The following is a 22939-nucleotide window of genomic DNA, read 5'->3' on the forward strand; positions in this document are numbered from 1 at the left end:
ATTATTAAAGGTTGACAAAGCTCTAAAACAAACTTGGTCTATGGATGTATTTTTGCCTTGTCTCAAGTGTCACATTTTCTGTTCTTTCAGCCCTATTTAAGTATACATATATATGGCACATATTTCTTAAGATTTAAATTCTATTCCTGGCTTGATGCTAAATATTTAGTTTACCTCTGGTTCTTACCACATTGAGAACTTTGAGATCTTATTCTGAGCATTAGTTATTGCCTTCGCTTTCAAGTTATCTGGAAATATCATTTTGTACTGCACACATTTAATTTCCTTCCTTCTTCCACTTTCTCAGGCCTCAAGTTAGGGTTTTCTGCATATACTGTATTCTTTTATAGCATCTAATCTTTTTTAAAAATTGATATTGAAGTAACTTTTGAGCTGACTTAGGAAAAATGTTTTATTAAAATTACAGAGAATGAATAAGAGAGTATTTTATGAATTTGCAATGACCTAAACATATGAGTTCATTACATTATAACTAAAGGTACTTATGACCTATATATATATGCCTATATATATGTTTTATATATTTATTACCTATATATATTTATATATATTATTTATATTATATTATATATAATTTATATATATTATAATTTATATAATTTATTTATATTAAAATTATAAATATAATTTATATTATATTATATATATAAATATATAATATTTATATATTATTACATATATATATTCACCATGCTCTAGTACCTTCCTGAACATAAAGGAAAATTACATTGCCAAGGTTCCTTTCCAATATAGTTTGAAGCCAAATGTTTGAGATCTGGTCAATGGAATATAGTCAGATGTGATATGTCACTTCTAAACCTCGTCCTTCTAAAAAAGATGCACTCCTCTGTTCCCCTGCCATGTAACCAAAAACCTACTTGTTATAGTGGGCACAGGTGTATACACAACGGAAGGAATTCAGATCTCAGAGCCAGTGCTTAGAGGAGAAGTGTGGAAAGAACTGACTGTCCCGCATCACACAGCAAGCCAAGTGAGACATACACCTTTATTTTATTAAGCCATTGATATTTCTGGTGAGACTTGTTTCTTCCTACTTACTTCTGTCCAGGACAGAAAGAGGTATCTTGAGCAGAGATGCAGCTATCAATTTTTTAAAAAAATTTTTTAACATTTATTTATTTGAGAGAGACAGAGCATGAGCAGGGAGGGGCAGAGAGAGAGGGAGACACAGAATCCGAAGCAGGCTCCAGGCTCTGAGCTGTCGTCAGCACACAACCTGACGCGGGGCATGCACTCACACACCATAGAAATCATGACCTGAGCCGAGGTCAGATGCTAAACTGATTGAGCCACCCAGGCGCCCCTGCTGCTATCAAATTTTTTTAAATAAAAATAAAAAATCTTAAACAGTGAGGACTAATAAGGTAACTTATTTCCCAGGTTTAAAACTTGCGATGATTCTTCTGTAGAGTAGCCAATATTTTGTCATAGCAACTCTTTCCCGCAGTGGCCTAGACGACAATAATTGCAAGAGTAGGTGATTCCAGAAATAATTTGCTGTTTGTTTGGTGTAAATAAAAGGAAATAAATTATCCAGAAATGTGGGCATTTTTAGGACTGGAAAAACTGGATGCTTTTAGATCCTAAACAGTGAGGGATTGGATTTCAGAACACTGTGACAGCAAAAACTAGAAAAAATTTTTGGGTAAATAATGTGTCTTAGGATAAAGTCCAGATTTAGGGGGAAACTTCTCATCTATTGTTTTTCAATCTCTTCAAGGTGGCTTCCATCAGATTGAGGTAAAGAGACATGAAAGTGAGAAAAAAAATAGTGTTCAGAGTTAGCTCATGTAAAGAACTTTTGGACAGGACACTGGAAATAAAGACATACATGACTAGGTCTTTGACATCTCTATATGTATCTGTATGTAAGCCATAAGACATTTCCTCCCTCTAAAAAATTCTTTACATTGCTGGATATTGGCTAAAATCCCTGTTAGGGACGAAGTCATAGAATGGGTGGATAGGTGAGTGAGGACAAGTTTGCAATGTCAACATAGTTTTTCAATCTCGGCAAATCCCTCAGAAGACAACAAAACAACTAAGCAACTATAAAGACTAGGGGAAAAAAAGAAAAAAAGAAAACCTCAAAATAATATCCACAAAAAAAGAAAGTGACAAAATCTCGTAAACCTCAAAATCTAGGAAGCCAGGCCACTCTTGGAAACCATGAAGACATGATATAAACAACTCTGTGGGATGAAATCACAGATCATCCTGAGACCCAGGGGACCCTAAAGTCCCTAACAAAGGGAGAAGTTTTCATCTTAGTGGATGGGTTGAGGTCAAGAGCTAAAACTGGGAAGAGTCGGGTAAAGAAGGGCCACTGGTGCTGGCCTAGCTTAGGAGGAAAGAGCTCAGGAAAGCAAACAGCTCATGTGCTGTTCCAAACCATAGATCAACAAGGAGGAGAAGCTTCTACAAGGAGAACCAGAATTATGGACAGGAAGACCAACAGCAAAGGTAAGAGAAGATTTTTTTTTACTTTTATTTTTTTTTTAATGTTGATTTATATTTGAGAGAGAGAGAGAAGGACAGGACACAAGTAGGGGAGAGAGGGAAATATAGAATCTGAAGTAGGCTCCACCCTCTCAGCTGTCAGTACAGAGCCCCACACAGGGCTCGAACTCATGACCTGAGCCAAAGTCAGACACTTAACTGACTGAGCCACCCATCTTCTCTGGGAAGATTCTTAGAAAAAAAAAAAAAAAACTTTTTGGTGACAGCAAAGTAAAGAACCTTAGAATCATGAAGCTAGAAAGTTTAATGTGGCCCACCCCCTTCAGTCACCTACACAGAAACCTCCTTGTAAATGCGTAGAAAAGTCATTGTGTTCAAAGAAGAGATACCAGTAAGGTGCGACTCAAGCTGACCCAAAGATTAAAAATAATAATAATAATAATAATAATTAGGTGAACAACAGCCTAATGAATATGAAGAGAATAGAAAGATATGTTCAAAAAACATGAAAACCAAAAATACAGTATTTCAAAACAAACTAAAAGTAATCGAGAGCACAACAGAAGCTGTGAAGAACAGTATAATCACAATGAGAGAAACGTAATTATGAATAATTACATGCAAATGAGAACACAAAAGGGAAACTGACAAAGGGAAAGAACTAGGATTCAGTAGAAAAGATTTAGAAAGAGAAGAAAAAAAACCGATTGTGAAAAAAATACTAAACGAATACAACACGACGGAGCTGAGATTAAACAGATTTAAGAGGAAAGAAAGGATATAAGAGAAGGGCACAGAAAATCAACCACCACAGAAGAAAACTGGCGCAAGGGGAAATATCAAATGGTGATGTCGACAGTGAAAATAACTTTCTTAAAAAATATAGTTGATCTCCCATATTCGGAATGAACACTATATATTTAGGAAAATCATTCCGTGACAGTAAAAACCTAGATAAGTAAAATGACTAACCTTAAAAAAAGGTGGGGGGGGGATAACATTGGGCATCTAGACCACAAAATCAGTCTCTTATGATCAAAAGATAACCAGGTTGGTAATGAATTGTTTCAAGTTGTCTGCAAATGCAGAAGAGGAATGAGTAAATGTATTACAGATACCATGAAACCCTCCTTTCACATCTGTGTAAAGAGAATATTCTTAGGAGTTCATTTGGTAGAAAACTTTGTAATGTATATATATATATATATTTTTCCTATAAAGTTGGTGCTACACTTTTAACCTAGTTCCAAGTACACAATATCTGATTTTTTGTAGATTAAGATTATTTTAATTTTATATCTGCATCATTCACTGTGTCTCCCAGCTATAAGATTCTAGCAAAATAAAAAGGTTTTACTCCAGGCTATGCATCTGTAAAATACTCAGAACATGTCATTATAGCATCATCGGGAGTTACAATTTTCAGCATTTCAATGTCCTGAGAGCCACTCTAGAAGTAACGTTGCATATTACAAGCTACATGGCCTTCATTCTTTTTACACTGCGTAGAAGTTGTTTTACTAAATATAAACACAGACTATCAGACAAGGTTACAAAGATTAGAATTCTGATGTCTAATTTCCATTATTCTGCTTTGTATATTTAAATTCTTTTTTCTTAAGCATAATTGACACAGACCACATTAATTTCAAGTGTAATCATATTAATTTATGTGTAGTTTATATGAAGCTATTTGCTCTCTAAAAGACCCTAGGGAGAATCTGGGCTAAATAACCTTAATCCAGGTGGGGGGGGGGGGGGAAGGAAAGATGTTTCCAATCTGATTAATGCACTAAAGCTCTCAGGTGTGCATTAGACAAGAACAGTGGCCTAAGTCTCAATCATGTGTACCTATTACCATCTGTACCCACTCTCAAAAGTCACTATAATCCACATTTTTCTTAAAAAAAAATAAAAGGTTCATAAAAGGAGGCTACAATATTTTTAAAATAGAAATAGCTAATCCATTAGGAAAAGAGTTTTATCGGGGAAAATCTATAAACAAGTGTTGCATTTTTATTCTGAAAAAAAAAATCAGCCCTGCGATGATGAAGAGTCGATAAAGATATTTCAGAATGTAAATAGCCACTAAATGTTATTTTTTAAAGATCAAAGAGAAATTAGTCTTTTCTAAGTTGTTTTTAGTGAGTATTACTATAATGAGGAATATATCACAAAACCCGCAAAAGGTGAGAATTGATATGAGGAAGTAGACTTTTCAATTGTAATTTCTACAGTAAAAGAAGAATATGCATGTTTCTGCTCAATAAAACAAGAACATAGAGAAAGCTTTTATGCAGGTCCAGAGGGAATATTATACAAAAGGATTCAATTCAAGACAATCCGACAGCAAATGAAATGATACATGTGAAAGTGATTTGTGGTTTTAAGAAGAAAATACAATGTATACCCAAAGTAGGGATTTGGAGTAACGTAATGATACTTGTTCTTTCAAATGATACTTGTACGACTAAAATATACATTTAACCCAAAGTCCCTAAACCTTCTGCAGCAAACAAAATATTTCAACATATTTCCCAGCGTGGAGATACAAACCTTAGATTTCTTGCCAAGTAGTAATTAGGCAAACTAAATAAGAATATGGCGATTAGTCAAAGTCATTCAGGTTCAGAATTGAACATGCTCTATATTTTTAAAACACAGTATAAGCTGCTTCTCTGTCCATCCTAAAACAACATGGAATGAAGCACAAAAACTATTATAATAATGTGAAAATTTAACATAAAAATACCTCTACTACCACTCTGACCAAATGAAATACTCTTGACATATAAATAGGTTTTAGATAGATAGATATAGAAAGATAGATAACAAGAGAGAGAGAGAGAGAGAGAGAATAACACATAGCTCGTGTCAAAGTTGTCCTTATTTTCATAAAGAATGAAGAAAATTTTGTTAAGTACTTACTCCTTATCCATCAAAAATGAAACACATTTTATGAAAAAGCATAAAGTTTTCAAAATCATACAAGGTCAGAGCACGCCTGGGTGGCTCAATCTGTTAAGCGTCTGACTTTGGCTCAGCTCATGATCTCGGGGTCCATAGGTTTGAGCCCCGCGTCGTGCTCTGTGCTGACAGCTCAGAGCCTGAAGCCTGCTTTGGATTCTGTGTCTCCCTCTCTCTCTGCCCCTCCCCTGCTTGCACTCTGTCTCTCTGTCAAAAATAATTAAAAATTTGTTTTAAAAAATCATAAAAGGTCAATTAAAACTGAATGAAAGACCATTACAGAAATAATGTTTTGGCTACAAATGCCATTGATTTAATACATTTATTGCATTACAATTTATGCAAATCAATGGACTATTTGAATCAAGAGGAAAGTTAAGAGTAAAAACCTGCCAGATTGCTTTACAAATTTACCGTGGAAATGTTTAGGAAATAAATAGGGTTCTCTATAAATGCCTCTGATAAATTGCCCTATCAAGCTTGCTTTCAACTCTATATGCCAGTGTTTATTCAATGATTTCAATGGCAGTTAAAGGGTTTCTCTAAGGGCTCCGAAATTCTTTTATCCGCTTATAAATCCAAATTTATAAAATTTGCTTGAAACAAGGAAACTAGACAGGTAGAAAAATAAAAGTCACAATTTTCATTAACAAATGTGTAGTACTTAGTCACATTTTGCCACTTGTTAAATGCTGAATATTAAAAAAAAAAAAAAAAAAAGTAAAGGAGAGCTGTATTTCCAGAGGATATAAGTATAAAGCACAAAGAAAGTAATCGTTGATAAGCTAGGAAGTTGCTTTTTTATAAAGTTGAACAAAACAAACCAAAATGAGCCTTAAAAATACATAATGCATTTCTTATATTGACTTTGATGAAGGCTAAATTGTTCAATTGTTCCATACCAAAACAGACAAACAAACCTGCTCTTGGCTGTACCTTGATTTAGAGATGGAATAGTTCATAAACTCTATCCTATACTGCAATACATATCAACTCTGTTTAAAGGCCAGAAATTATTCTGAAATAAGTCATCGCATTGGCGTGTGTATGCAATGACATGTCTATCATTCTGTCTCATGAAGCAGTGAATTTTGACCACAATTAATACAAGACCATTATTCCATTCCACAGGGTACCACTAGGTAATTATAAAGCCCTTGGTTAAAAACGACATGAATGTTTCAAAGAGTGAATATACATAGTAAAGTATGCTGGGAGGGGCCACACGTCCTGGCGTTTAGCAACGTTATATATTTTGCCCACCAGTGATAACCTTTGTTTTCACGAACCTAGACTGGTAGGTGAATGTGACCAAAATCTGTAGTATACATTTTCACTTTGTGTGTGTGTGTGTTAGGTTAGAAATTGCTCTCACATTTAACAACTTTAACACAGCCACCGCTCCGAAAGCTCAGGACTCGGGGACAGAGCCCGCAGAGTGTGACTGGATGTGGATGACCAAGCCACTCAAAGCCAGAGTCCTGCCGGCTCCTTTGAAGATGTTTGGAATTTGAACACTTTGATCATGAAGTCAGCTTCAAACCCGAGGATCCAGGAAGCGTCACTGCAGAGCATGGGCCCCGCACACGGCAAATTGATTCAGGCTTTCAGTGGAATTTCTGGCTTGAGAACACACCTTACTAGAGACGTGAGTTTTGTGCAGAAGCGAAAATTTCAGAGATGCAAAAGCCCAGTAATGTGTTAATCCATCATTCACTGACCTGTTTAAAGAATCAAGCATCTTCCTTGGACATAGGGATACCAAAAGCACTCTACCGACCCGGTATCATCTTTGATAATTGAAATCTTTGCAACTTCACCGGTTTAAGGGAAGTTGGTCTCCCTAGTGAGGAGGCTCAGTTCTCTTCATCAAATAGCCCTAATTTATTTCCCCTCTTGTAGCTACCTCCTGGGCAGTCTGTGTCCAGTGACTGAGTAGTCATATGCTGCATGTACAGGTCCCATACAAGCATGAATCTGGTTTCACCGACGACCAGTGTCCTGACTCGCTCTATCGTAGACCAATAGTGAAGGCTATGTCGGCCTCAAAGTACCTGTGAGGTCAGCTGGGCTCTTTTGGCTGTCACCACAGGGTAGCCCACCCTCTCCCAGACCCCTCACCTGTCCCCTTACTTTCCCATACACAGGTATTCGTTCCCAGGCAATTCCCTGACCACCTCAGCCGCTGTTTCCCAGGGACCCCTACTCGTGAGAAACACTGTTTATCTGTATCAGTAGATGTTCCCCTAGACTTTCTCCCGTGTCTGTTTTGCCCTCACCACTTAGTTTGCTTCCTGGGTTTTGTATCTACAAGACAAATGGAATGGGGAGAGCCCTGGCCGCTGACACAAACAAGCGTCATGTTCTTCCCCCTAATTCAGAACCCAAATTGCAAGGACTGCAGAGTCACGTGCAGGTGTGAGAAAGAATGCAGGCCCAGAGATGCAAATTTTGTGGATTACAATCTCCTGGAACCTGCACATGGGCCTTACGGGGGTTTGATGTGGGAGGAGACGTAATGATACCCAGGGTGCGGTAAGTGACAGGTAAGGTGACCAACTGTGCCCGTTGCTTGTGATATTACTGTTTTCATCACTGGAAGACTCCTGAGGAGGAAACTTCTCGGTCACAGGGAAACTGGGACGCTTGGTCATCCTGTGGCCAATACACATTAGCCCTTTTTTATGAAGTATATAAAACCCAGAGCAGAGACTGAGAATGTTGTTGCCTATAGCAACTGCCACTCAAGGCAGCTTCAGACTTATTTTATTTTTTTATTTTTTATTTTTTTTAATTTTTTTTAATGTTTTATTTATTTTTGAGACAGAGAAAGACAGAGCATGAACGGGGGAGGGGCAGAGAGAGAGGGAGACACAGAATCGGAAGCAGGCTCCAGGCTCTGAGCCATCAGCCCAGAGCCCGACGCGGGGCTCGAACTCACGGACCGCGAGATCGTGACCTGAGCTGAAGTCGGATGCTTAACCGACTGAGCCACCCAGGCGCCCAAGACTTATTTTAAAGGCTCATATGGTGGTTCACACAAGGATGTCATTTTAAAACTACGAGTCCTCTCACAGCGCCTGCATTCACTCATGATTCTCAAACCGGACACATAACAAAAAAGTCCCAGTTGTCAAATCGTGAACATCTTAAATGTGAATAACTTGGGACAATACCCTCGCTTTCCTGCCTTTGGAAGCCCATCTCAACCAGCCGTCAGCCCATGGAGAACATTTTTTCACTCCAGCTTTCTGCCACACCGGGACAATAAATCATACCTTTGTGTTCCTAAAGCCTGAGTCATGGAAATAGTTTTATTTTACGTAAAATTTCATTTTATAATTACTAGTAGGCATTTGTCTCACCTTACAGATTTATGCTTTTGCAAACTTGCTGATCTATACTTCTGTCACCAATAATTTACTTCTGGCTTCCCTGTAACCTTTGCAACCATAATTTCTCTATCTTTTGAAATTTTAAAATAATTCTAAGGTATGTGTACTGTCCTGTTGTATTATTTTTGTCGTCATTGTTATAAGCCATAACATAACCTCTGTCTTCGTGTGGATAAAGTAAAATCAAGTTTTAGAGGTTCACAAGACCTCCTCTCATGATTCAATTTTCAGTTATCTGAATAACAGGAGGTAACAATTCCCAAGGGAGGCATCCAAAGTGTCTTAGACTAACTGCTCCATTTTCTATTTTGCCAATTACACAGAATATGCTAACTATACTAATATGGCACAAATTGTAAAAAAAAAAAAAAATCAATGTTAAATAAGAATTTTATTAACGAAGTAAGCTGTCCAGAATGTAAGGTGTAAGTAGTAGTCAATATTTTGCAGAGGGGCATTAAATACTTTGTCATATTAAGTAAATGAAATTCATAAAAGAACATGTAAGAACAGCCATGAGGATTGGTACGATTTCTGGTTTCCCTTCCAACACACAGAACTCTGAATGCAGCATTCCTGCCTTACCACAGCAATGACAACAACAGCCGGACAAACAGAAAAGCCATTATTTTCTTAGACCCACCCAAGAACAGAAGTTGCAGAGAAAGTCATCTCCCTGAAATCTAGAGAGAAGTTATCTCCAGGTAGACACAAGGACCTAAGCTTGGCTTACCTAATGCAGAAGTGACAGGATGCTGGGAGCCAGTCGGAACATTAGCATAGAGATGTTCATGAACTTCTGGAAACCAAGTGTTCACAACCAGGACAGTCTTCTAGGGCAACAGTCGTACTCTTCCTTCTCCAGAGGCTTTCACAGGCTTTAACACCAGGTATTCTCAGCTTCTCAATGTGAAGAGAAAGGTTAACTGCTATGACTCCAACAGAGGGATAGAAAGAGCAGCCATTGTGAAGTTCACCGAGACCTTTCTTCCATGGACCTAGGGTTTAATTTAATCTCAGGAAGGTCATCATCAGAGGCCACCAGGAATGTCCCATTCTGGCTGGCACACAAGAAATACTACGTTTCCAGCCACACTCCAGCCCTGTTCAGCCTTCTCGTCTCAATTAAAAGAAGAAGAAAGAACGTAACCACAGAGGAAAAGGCTCCAAGGACCCAGATGGAAAGAATCGAAATACATGTGCCACAGCCAGGGAAGGAATCAGGTGGTGTGGCAGAAAAGTTCTACTACTGAAGGAGGGACAGACACATTTGTGAAGGTCACAACTCCAAGACACAAGGCTACCATGCACGCCAAAAACTGAGAACCAATCAAAAGATTAGAGATTAATTTCCCTTCCCCACGTCTTATGACCATGCCAATAAGGCTTCAGAACAACAGCGAATTACAGCCAGAAGAGCAGTGACAGACTGTCTTGGCGGAGAAGCACAAAGGGGATCCCTAATGTCAAAAAGACAAGGAAACAAAGTCCCTATAGACATTTGATGCCTGTGGAGACCATGGGCACAGCAAATAATCAGGGCAACCCATGCAGAGATTAACGTCAATTCTATTATGAAAGCACTATTCCCTTAGTATCTAGTACCCCATAGAACATGTCTGGCTCTCAACAACAGCAACCAAAATTACAAGGCATGTCAGAAGAACATTTGGTAAAATTCAACTTCCATCCGTGATAAAACCACTAAAAATCTGGCAATAGAACCTAACCTTCTTAACACAAGAAAAGATGTGTCCCCAAAACCCTGCAGTTTACCTTATATTTAGTCGTGAGACATTGAGTTCTTTACTCTCAACATGAGAACCAAGACAGATATCTCCTTTGCCCCTCTACTCCTACTCACCAAAATGCTGAAAATCACTCACTGAGAATGTCATGCCTGGGGGCAAATTGGCCGGATTCTTTATGCCATGCCAGTAGAGTACCATTTAAAGGTTCACTTGATGAGGACTTTTTAACAAATACCTGATTGGTCGTATTCAACATTCATTCAAGAGACACTTGATACGTATCCACTAAATAACAGAGATTAAAATAAGCATGGGAAAGAGAAGAATGAGAACAGGTAATATTTGTTCAGTAGCCTATAACCAGTAGTTATTTTTGTCAGCACTTTTTTTTTTTTCCCTTTAGCTCCTTCCATAGGGTCATGTCACATTTGTAACCCAGGTGAGGACTTTGTCACAGGTTGTATTTCACGCCCGGATTCCCCAGACCTCCTAGTTGATTTTTTTTTTTTTTAATTTGCATAGGTTAAGTTTCACCTTTTGTGTTAGGAAGTTTGGAGGTTCAACAAAAGCATGGCATCGTGAATCTACCACATATAAGTGTTACAGAATAATTAATCATTTTACGTTAGGTCGTTAAGTATTACACATTCTAGATTCTCACCCGTCAAGCTTCACTACTGATACTGATGAAGTTTTCTACACTGTACTTCACTACAGTTTCTTCAAAGACAAGTCAAAGGCTATAATCCTTGGATAAACCTCAAAGCTGATGCTTTGAACTGAAGAGTCAGTGACTTGGAAATGGAGTTGTTATGTTTTCTCTCTAATCTCCTAACATTTTTATATCAATAATTTTTGAAATTTTATGTAACAACAAGCTAAGGGGCAAAATAAATAAACCAAATTTTATTCTTCACTTCAGGCAAACATGTAGATGTTTGTTTCTGATATTGCTATTCTAATTGTAAAATTCTAATCAAAAGACAAATTAAAACTTTCACTCGACAACAATGGCTGCATCCAGATTGTAAAATATTTCGTCTTCTTTGCCAGTGTTGATCACAAGCTTTGATTAGGTCTGCAGTGAAATTTGCATAACCATGGATACTGTGTTGAATGAATTCAGATAGATGGGTATGTGTTTTTGGCGAGGAAGTTTCTGTCATAAATCATAGGTTTTAGTCTGTAAAATAAATGCTATTCTCATCAAGGTAAATACAAAAGCAGTTACATATAACATGTTCCTGTCTATAATCTTAAATCTTACATAAATATTTGAAGAAACGATTACTTTTCTATTGAAGTTAATACCATGACAAGGGGTCAGGATTCCTTGGTGAAATTCAAGGACCACCTGCTGAAGAAGAAGGCAACAAAATGCAACAAAAATATCAACCCCTTGGAGTTCAGAAGTCTATAGCTATCTTGTGTAAGGACTGTGTAGCTATCTTGTGTAAAGCTGAAAAGTAGACTGACAATCATATTGTATCTTCTTACGGTTGTTGAACCAAATACAGACACCTAGATTTTCCTTCGTTAGTTCTATGAAAATTGTTTCCGACAGGTTAAGATTTAAAATCTTGGGATTTAGTTAACAAAATTCATCTCCGGATTAACTATTTTAGAGAACCCGAATTTGTAGAAGAGTTGCATTATTTTTTTTTACTCTTTAGAAAGGTCATGAAAAGCAGGAACAGCTTGATTATTTAGCTGCACCAAGTGGTTTTTCTGGGGCGAAAAAAAAAAAAAATGGAAGCTAAAGAAGGTAGTGTAAAGCACTATATCCAGGTAGTAATTCTCGAAGCTTCCAATTTTCTTTATGATTTCACATGTTCACAGAATAAAAGCCAAGAGAAAAATCTTTTTTTAACTCTATTTTCATTTAAATGGAACCTTTTGAGATTAAACTTTAAAAAATTCTCAAGCAAAACTATGAAACATGGGACTCTTGGCTGTATTTTTTTTTTCTTTAAAGTTATATAACTTATTGCAGACGGAACTTCATCATTTCCTCAAATGCTGGGAAACTCATTTAACTATGTTGTATGTGAACTCTTCGACGGATTTGAGAAAAGCAATTTCAGATGTCAGAATGAGAAAGCACCAAGGGGGGGAAAACACAATCTTTTAAAATGCAATCTCTATGTTAAGATGCATTATTATTCCCTGTAATGTTACCCTTTGATGTACGTGTAATTCCTAGGGTAGTCAATTAAAAGATTAAAAGACCCTGTGGCCACATTATGAATTATAATTATTTGAGCAATCTGGTGCCCAGGTAGATAAATGGCCTGCAAAATAGTTTGAAAATAATGATGCTAGTACAGAAGGAACTCAAAGTATGTTTTTCTTTTTGAACTCAGCACTGTAACATAATTTCTTAAATGCTTTGTCTTTCAATGTCAGCTCTTGGAGCCACAGGTTACTGACTTTGAAAAATTTTTGGAGGATCTGTGCAGACAAGTATACTCATTCCTCTTTAAATTGCACCACAGATAAGAACACTGGTCTGTGAAAACAATCGGCCCAGGGCTTAACACACACTCTTCTAGAAAAGTCTCAGAGTGCTGGCTCCTGCTCCCAAAATCAACTATAACCATTCGGATCTGACCCTTCTCGAATCTGATGGTATTTCTGTATTTTCCCCTGTGGGCAGGCACATGAACGCAATTCACAGTCAGCGTACTCACCCGTCTTTGAGGCTTATGAGCATTACTTCAGTCATCAAAGCCTTACCACACCAGCGGCTATCTCAGCCTTCTGACAAACCCTAGCAGTCCCCCCAAAGCACTTCATTTGGAAGTTAGAGACACTTGCCCAGGTAAAAATGAAGCCCTTTAAACCCAAAAATTCAATAGAGGAAATGTAATATTCTCTATCACAGATTCACTGCGCACCCTATACTAATTCACTAGGAGATGTTAAACAATAGTCCTCCTAATACAAACTCGAATGATAGACACTACCAACAGCGACAAAATTTGCTATAGAATAGGCTACAGCACGTGTAATTAAATTTTATAGAAATACGTGAAAGTATTTTAGGCTTAACATGGTATAGTACAAAGTATGCCCAGTTCTGTCCTATCCATTTATTCAACAAATATTTATTAAAACCTAGCTCATAAGGATTAAATCAGTCTTTGATATAGACTCTGAGATAATTTGCCAAATAATTCAAATTTGAAATAGCCGTCTCTAAAATTATAATTTAGCCTTACCTTAACTAATTTCATAGCAAGCATAATTTTATATATATTATTATATCAGATCTAAAATGATTAATTTTTATATTTTAGTTCAATTATATTTATTTTGACTTGATTTAAAACCTACATATACATATATCTCACATGTATGCTATAATACAGACAAAACATTTTCCCAATATCTCATTTAATATTTTATAGCCATATTAGACACTAGGAGTTAAAGGTTCTTAAGCTTTAATATTAATAAGAATTATATGGGGATCGCCTGGGTGGCTCAGTTGGCTAAACGCTGGACTCTTGATTTCTGCTCAGGTCATGATCTTGGGTTCATAAGTTCAAGCTCCACATTAGGCTCTGTGCTGACAGGGTGGATCCTTCCCCAATATACATATTTTAAGTTCATTTATTTATTTTGAGAGGGAGAATGAGCACAGTGGGGAAGAGGAAGAAAGAGAGGGAGATATATATAGATATATAGATATATAGATATATAGATATATAGATATATAGATATAGATACAGATACAGATACAGATACAGATACAGATACAGATATAGATATAGATATAGATATAGATATAGATATAGATATAGATATGGGATTGGGCACCTGTGTGGCTCAGTCAGTTAAGCATATGACTCTTGGTTTCAGCTCAGGTCATGATTTCAGGGTTCATGAGATTGAGCCCCCTGTTGGGCTTTGAGCTGCCAGGGGGAGCCTGCTTGGAATTCTCTCTCTCCCTCTCTCTGTGCCTCTCCTCTGCTCACAGTTGTGCTCTCATTCTCTCTCTCAAAATATATAAATAACCTTAAGATAAATAAATAAATAAATAAATAAATAAATAAATAAATAAGAATTATATGGGACACATTCTTTTATATTCAGATTTCAAATCTCCATCCATTCTAAAGTATTCGATTCAATAAGATTGTCTCAGAACTAGGAATTTGCCTTTTGACCAATATTCCATGTAGTTTTCATGAATAACTCAAGTTAACATCACTTAAGAAGCATTGAGTTAGATGTCATTATTCTTTTTTTATTATTATCTTAGAAAGAGACAGAGAGGAGAGGCGAGGGGTGGTGGGAGAGACAGAGAAAGAGAGAGGGAGAGAATCTTAAGCAGCCTCCATGCTCAGTGGGGAGCCCAATTCAGGGCTCGATCCCACGACCCTGAGATCATGACCTGAACTGAAATCAAGAATCAGATGCTCAGCTTATTGAGCCAACCAGGACCCCCTTTGTGTCATTATTTTGATTTCGTCGTGCTCAATCAAGTTTCCCCTAATGAATGAAACCTGTATCTTTCTGCTAAAAAAGACCTTAGGCATTTATATCACCCATACATAGAACTGTTCTTTCAGTATTTTGTCAAAGTGGACTATATAAGCATTTTTTTTTTTTAATTTCAATGACTAAATTCATGGATTCTTCTTAGAGAGGACAGTAATTATATAAGTTCCGATGCTTAAAGAGTATATATGTTTTATAATAATTTATAATAGAGCCAGGATATCACATCAGTAGTTAATGTCTGAATATTATGAAAACAGAAATAAAGGATTATGTATTCTATCTTTTGGGGGGTGGGAGTTGGTTCAATTGGATACACCTACAGACAACTGAGTCACTTTGCTAACAAGTCTCTGTTAACAGGAGCATTTCTCCTGCTTGAGTTCCTGACCCCCTGCAGAAGTTTCTTTCACTTCATTAGATACTATGACTAATGTTGATGACTGGATTTCTGGCATATTTGGTGGCCTGGATGCACTTCTAAAGATATATACCAAAATCAGATAACCTGACCTTGTATGCTTTTAAAAATACAAACATAACAAATTTCTTGGAACTACAATTTATCTGGACAAGCAAATAAATACATGGTAGATAAATTCACATCCCATGAGACCAAGAGGCAAGAAAATGCTCCATAAACTTTCTTTTTCTCTCTCTGCCCTCCGGTTCAAAGTGGATGAACACTTCAAGGATATGGACACACAACGACCACAAATTCGTCTCCTGAGTCTCTAGCATTTTCTAAGGATCTGATAACTCAAAACCAACAGACACTGCCCACAATCATCTATTATTATTAATCTCTGTTGAAGAGTACACATAATATTAATTCCTTCTTTACTGAAATGCAACTAGAAACATAAGATATGTAAAGTAATATTAAGTAAAAAAACACCTTAGAAGATAAAAGATCACTGATTATATGTCTAATGCTGTCTTCTGATCTCTAAAATTCAATAAAATGGCTGAAAAATATTTATTAGTTCATTTAATAAACATAATATATACTGTATATGTATATTTTAAACACAGGTTGAATAGGCAATATAATAGATGAATTTTTAGATTACATTTATTACAACCATTTATTTTTAATTAAACCCAAAGTTTGAATGTGGTCATCCCAAATATAAAAAAGTATGTAGATGTACAAAGTCAAATGTTTTTACTAGCTTCAGTGATCTAAAACAACTCCCTCTGGATGACACTACTGTGTTTTTTGTACATTACAGATATGTTTGCCTCTGGAAGAGGTAATCTCAGAAGTGACACTGGAGTGTTATAACTTTTCAAGTTTCTCCTTGTGTTTTGCTTTAGAGAAAAGGATATAAAACTCAGTGCTATCCATCAGGTTTCAAATTTGCCCACCCCCCCCCACCCCGTGAGTGATTAGTCATGAATGGACATACCCCAGAGATACAATGCTTTTCCTAAGTGCACAGGAAACCCTGGGGTTTCCCAGTGTGTTCACAGAATAGAAAGTAACACCACCGAATCCCCTTCAGTCCAAAAGTATATGGCACAGAAGTAACTGACCATTTCTCTCACTTATAAATTCTGTGGTCTTGGGGATCTGATCTTCGTTCTTTTCGTCAATCGAATAGGCATAACTAAGTTGCCCAACTCAGCAAGTTTGTATGAAAAGCAAATATGAAAATGTGTAAGGATCACACCAGTTTTTAAACAATTCCTTTACTATCAAATACATATCTTCACCGCATATCTCTTATGTCTATATCTGTGCAAATATTATGGAGAGAGAAACTTCAAAAGTACTCTTTATACATAAACTTAGAGTTTGTGACTGTGGTCAAAAGAGCTCATTTTCTGTACTCTGGCTACATCCATTTCAAAAGAACACATATCTGTACCATGAACCAAAGGAAGGTCTCACTGCCTCAAAGAGACAACACAGCTCAGCACCGTCTTACCAGCTGCATGGCAACAAGAGGTCAGGAGAGCCTGGCAATCGCTACTCCATTGCCAGGACCAGATCAGTGCAGTATCCTGGGGACAGAGGAGTCGTGGACAAGAGAGAAAATCACATGCCTTAAATATTGTGTTTTCCTTGTTTTCCTGTACATTTTTCTTCTGCCTCCTGGAATACTCTTGGGAAATATTTGCATCCTTTTTTGGAGACTATCCAAGTGAGAGCAGTTACAGAAAGTGTCTTCTGTTCAACATCAGCAATATAATATACACTTAAGCTACAATCAGCTAAAAGCCAGACAGAACAAACACTTCATTTCATTTCTCATCATAGAGATAATAGTTTATAAATTGTTTTGTGTTCCTGAACTAGGGGTAAGAAACTTGAGAAATTTTTGCCAGTTTCTTTTATGGCACATAGAGTGCGCTAAGCAATGTCTTGACACTATTGCTGACAAAGACACACACACACACACACACACACACACACACACAAAGATAAAACAATAAGAATGGCTTCTGCTACTTAATTATCTGGGAAACCGACTACCTTAGGTTAGTTAGTTAGTTGCTGTTTTTTAGTTATGCACATATACATGCATAGTCAAGCATCTTAAATAGATGCATAGGACTGCATATTTTAAAATATATTTGGGGGGCACCTGGATGCCTCAGTGAGTCAAGCATCCAACTTCAGCTCGGGTCATGATCTCACGGTTTGTGACTTTGAGCCCCGTATCGGGCTCTGTGCTGACAGCTAGAGCCTAGAGCCTGCTTCAGATTCTGTCTCCCTCTCTGCCCCTGCCCTGCTCATGTTCTCTCTCTCTCTCTCTCTCTCTCTCTCTCAAAAGTAAATAAGTGGGTGATGGGCATTGAGGAGGGCACCTTGTTTGACAATAAATTTCATATTAATTTTTTAAGTAAATAAACATAAAAAAATTAAAATATATTTGGAGTTAAATAATTTCCATGAATTTATATTTTACTTCCAGCATTCTATTCTTGTTCTATCAAGATAACATAGAATTTCAAAATTACACAATTGATATAACTATCAAATTAATTTATTTTAAATGATACTAAGCATTACTTTATATATTTTGGCTTCTAATATAACAAATTTAACCTACTTTTTAATGAAGTAAACATTACAGTCAAATTCCAGTACATGTACTAATAATCTACAAAGGAGACAAAAGTATATAAAATTTTAGAAGTAAACATGAAGTAAAATTGGTCTCGGTGTGGCCAAGGGGAAGCTGAATGACTTGGAAAAATATTGCTTAAGAAGTAATTGCTGACAAAATTGTGCCCCGGCAAAATCGGCATGATTATCATAATAGACATAAATTGCCACCATATTATCCCATTTCTAACCAAAAACTACTTCTCAGCCTACCAGAGAAATTGACTTCAGTGTAAGTTCACTCTGTATTTTATAAAAGATATCAATACATAAGAATCATTTACATTAATATATTTTAACATTATATCTCTGGAATATTGCATTTTGATAATTACCATTATTTTTTAACATTCTGAAGCTAATGTTTAAATCTTAACATCTTACAAATGGTAGTATAAAATCTATGATTTTTGTACAAAATTTCGATAGCACAGTGGATAGCTTTTAAAGTGCGGTGAGGAAAGCTGAGCATTGCTTTTTGAATGCATATTTTATAACATGGCGGTATAGAAGTCATGAAGAGGAAAACCGTAAGTCTTATTGCATTTCTTGGCTCTCTTACTTCACTTGGAGGTGTTTGATATTTTCTGACCAATCAAATGTGAAAGGATGTCACAAGGGAGATGGTCAAGAGGGTTCACTATCTGACCCACCTTCCCTCTTTTCCCTTCCCGACACTGGCGAGTTTGGGGCCAGTTGTGGAGAGCGATTGTGTCAGGATGGAAGGAGCCTTGAATCATGGGGTAAAGTTGCCCAGAAGAGATATCAGACAAAGAATATTTGCATTGGGCAGTAAATCATTTCAATTTAAACTCACCCTGTAGGAACTAGATTAAAAAAAAAAAAAAAAAAAGGAAGGAACCAAAACATAAGAGACTCTTAAAAACTGAGAACAAACTGAGGGTTGATGGTGGGTGGGAGGGAGGGAGAGTGGGTGATGGGCACGGAGGAGGGCACCTGTGGGATGAGCACTGGGTGTTGTATGGAAACCAATTTGACAATAAATTTCATATTTAAAAAAAAAGGGAGAGAGAGACTAAAGCTAATAATAATAAAGGAAGAAATCAGGTATTGAGAATGTCTTGACTGGGGAGCCATTTCAAGAAGCATGGGAAGGAACGTTCCCAAAAGTGAACGTGTGTTTCAATGTTGCTAAAAGTAGAAGGACTGGGATCACACGGAAGATACTCATTGACTGAGAGATTTATGGAAACCTTAGACAATGGTGATTAAAGAATGGAGGTCACAGTGTAAAAATTAAAGTCTGAAAGGAATTTTCTGAAGGAAAAGGGCCATGGCGTCAACTTGCTCTTTGCATAAGCTTCTTGTTCTTAAACAGAATTTACAATATAAAGACATGTTCCTTTCTTATGACAAGAGCAGAGAAATAGTGAATATAGCCACACGGCTTTCTTTCATACCAAACCTTTACATATATAACAACAGAGAACAAGCCATCAGATCTCCTCTCACCATTTAAGTTTGATTCATCAACCTGAGTCTGTACGATAGTTTAACAGGAACTTGCCATATGTTAATACATATTCAGTGCCATCTAAAAATATACCATATGAAAATGGACAAATAATACGTATCTCATTATCTTAAATAATTATTTTTATTTAAAGTCTATTCTTCTATGTTCAGTGAAAGTTGCGACATCCAAATATTCTTAATATTAAAGCAATTGGAAATATCTATCTGTTGATCGGCTTTGTTATGATAAGAGCACAAAATGACAGTACAGCAGCCTTCTAGTGACATCTACTGAACAACCAAAGTCTTCTTTCAGCAATAAATATAAAAGGAGAAAGTATCTGAAAAACAGAAAGAAAAAAAAAATTTCCCGAGTCTCCGTACAGAATTAAATTTGAGATTTAAAATCAGAAAATTAGGTATTACTTAATTAAATGTGGCAGAATAAGAAGAATTAAACGTGGCAGAATAACTGGCTGAACAAGACAACTTATTGTGTCGACACATCACAAAATATTAATTATTGTCAACGCGGGCTGTCAATGTTACTATCTCTTAGTCTCCACTTTTACAAAACTTTAACTTAAGGGAATATAGCTTTAAGAATTAAAAAAAAAAGTGTTTTTCTTATGAAAGGAGGTGCTGACAGTGAGACTGAGTACATAATAGACTCAAGAAAGTTGGAGAAAAAATGAGACCTAAAAGTCATATTTATGAGAGCAAGCAAGATTAGAAGAATTCTGATGGGGAAAAATGAAAAACGGTAGCAGTGAAAACAAGTTTAGAAAGAAATTACAAAAAAACATTTGAAAAAAATTCTAAAAACTACAAGCTATTCATAAAATATATATATTAGCTAAATGAACACATAATAAATATATGGCATGGGTGAATGTTAAGTCGAAAAGTACAAAATGTTTTTAATGCTAGCAAAATGTACAGATTAATACAAACTTTTTTTGTTTATTTATTTATTTTGAGAGAGACAGAGACAGCATAAGTGAGGGAAGGGCAGAGAGAGAGAGAGAGAGAATTCCAAGAAGGCTTTGCACTGTCAGCACAAAGCCCAAGGCAGGGTTTGAACTCACAAAACTGTGGGGTCTTGACCTAAGCCAAAATCAAGAGTCAGATGCTTAACCCCAACTGAGCCACCCAGGTCCCCCAGATTAATAAAAACTTTTAAATATTGTATTTGGGTCTCCTGGGTGGCTCACTCGATTGAGTGTCTGACTCTTGATGACTCTTGATTTTGGCTCAGGTCATGATCCCAGGATCATAGGATCAAGCCCTGCATCGGGCTCTGCACTGATCCTGGAGCCTGCTTGGGAAACTCCCTCTCTGCCTTTCTTCCCTGCTCTCTCTCTTTCTCAGAAATGAAAAGAAAGAAAGAAAAAGAGAGAAAGAAAGAAAGAAAGAAAGAAAGAAAGGGAGGAAGGAAGACACTTGTAATATTTGGCATGTGTCAAAAATAGAGCTGTTATAATTCATCATGTAAAATAGTGTGTCATGACCTTGGGACCATCATTTATATTGTTTAACTGGAAAATAAAGTTGTCAAGTATTTTTAAAAATCTTTTTAATGCTTAACTCACCGTTTTCTTTTTATAATATTATCTTAAATATTTAAAGCTATTCTAGAACATTCCATTAGTATGGGTTTGATATTAGGTTTTGGCGCATGTTTGTGATTTTAAACTATGGAAGCAATTATATAAAAGTCCAGCCAAATTATGTATCTAATATTTTATTGCTCTTATCAATAAAGAATAGATGATTTTATGAAAAGCTGTGTATCAATAATATCATGATCTTAGTAACACGGAAATTTTCTTTTAATTTGTTTGAAGGTAAATAGAAAAGTCATTGACCTTTACATCTTGTTCTTAACCAATATATAAACATCAATGCAGTTTCTGGCTCTGATGCTCAGGGACGCTGTTACAGTTGCACATGTATTGATAACATTTGAACATGCTAGTATATTCTGTGACAAAGTAAAAGCAAAATAATTAAGTGGAAAATTAACTCAAGAGGCATAGCTTCCACTGCAGTATAAGGAAGAAAGAACCAATGATGTAGATATAAATATATTTGTAGATTCAGAAGTGGACAGGAAATTGTTGACTCAACAGATCTCAGTTGCTCAAACTTTTGAATATTCAAAGCAGAACTAGACTTTGACCAGCTCCTAAGAGGTAACCTATGAGCCCTTGGATTTTTCTGTTTAATAAGAATATTTCTATATGCTTGAGGGTTTGAGATAAGCTGTATCTGTCTGACCAAACAAGTTTATCCTGTTGATGTAATTTCTGATAAAAGTGCTATTCTGTTCAAGTTTTGGGATCCTGGGAGAGAGGAAACGAGGCCGGAATCTGAGTGACTGAGGTCAGTCACACGGGCCGAGGCCCCAGCAGCAATGCATAGATCATGATTTTCACCGTGTATTGACCAATCTTCTCTAAGCCTGTAGACCACATTTGGAACCATTTTGTATTGCTTTTGAGTTTTGTCACTACCTAGAAGATCAAATCTTCTACCATTGCACATTTTATTAACCCAAACTTATTAAATAATATGACTACCTTTCTATAAATCATCTTAATCTCTCTAAAAGAGAGACTGTATTAATCCGAATCAACTCTGGATGAACACAGTATGTTTGGATTTTCCCATCCCCTTGCTTCTTCCTTTCCCTCAGAGATCAGAGTCAATGTCTTTTCTTTGTTTTTTTTTAATTTTTTTTTAATTTTTTTAATGTTTATTCATCTTTAAGAGAGAGAGACAGAGCATGAACAAGGGAGAAGCAAAGAGAGAGAGAGGGAGACGCAGAATCTGAAGCGTGCTCCAGGCTCTGAGCTGTTAGCACAGAGCCCGATACGGGGCTCAAACTCACAAACCGCGAGATCATGACCTGAGCTGAAGTCGGCCACCCAACCAACCAAGCCACCCAGGCGCCCCAGTCAGAGTCCATTTCTGAGAGTCTATACAATGTCATAGCATGAGTTGAGAAACTGAGGTTGTAACAAGGCTTCTGGAGGTAGCAGTGATCCTCTATCCTAAGTGGCCATGTCATTTTGGGTCATCAGTAATATTTGTTTCTATATCTAAAGTCTCTATGCCAGATACCGTTCTGCACATTTTATTATGTATCAATTTGTCTAATTTTCCTTAGATTTTAGACCAAAGGAATCTGAGGTACAAAAGATTAAGTTACTTGCCTAACA

The 22939-nt window shown here is 36.6% G+C and overlaps 1 long non-coding RNA gene across 1 annotated transcript; it reads right to left on the reverse strand.

Moving 5' to 3' along the window:
• Positions 1-1165: 1165 nt before the first annotated feature.
• On the reverse strand, positions 1166-22632 carry LOC123606189. Its single transcript, XR_006716165.1, has 3 exons — positions 22609-22632; positions 9072-9076; positions 1166-1275 (listed from the first exon to the last, which is right to left on the reverse strand). It is a non-coding gene; the product is annotated as an uncharacterized LOC123606189 (long non-coding RNA).
• Positions 22633-22939: the final 307 nt, after the last annotated feature.

This window comes from Leopardus geoffroyi, chromosome A1 (genome assembly GCF_018350155.1).
Source record: "Leopardus geoffroyi isolate Oge1 chromosome A1, O.geoffroyi_Oge1_pat1.0, whole genome shotgun sequence".
Taxonomy (NCBI): Eukaryota; Metazoa; Chordata; class Mammalia; order Carnivora; family Felidae; genus Leopardus; species Leopardus geoffroyi.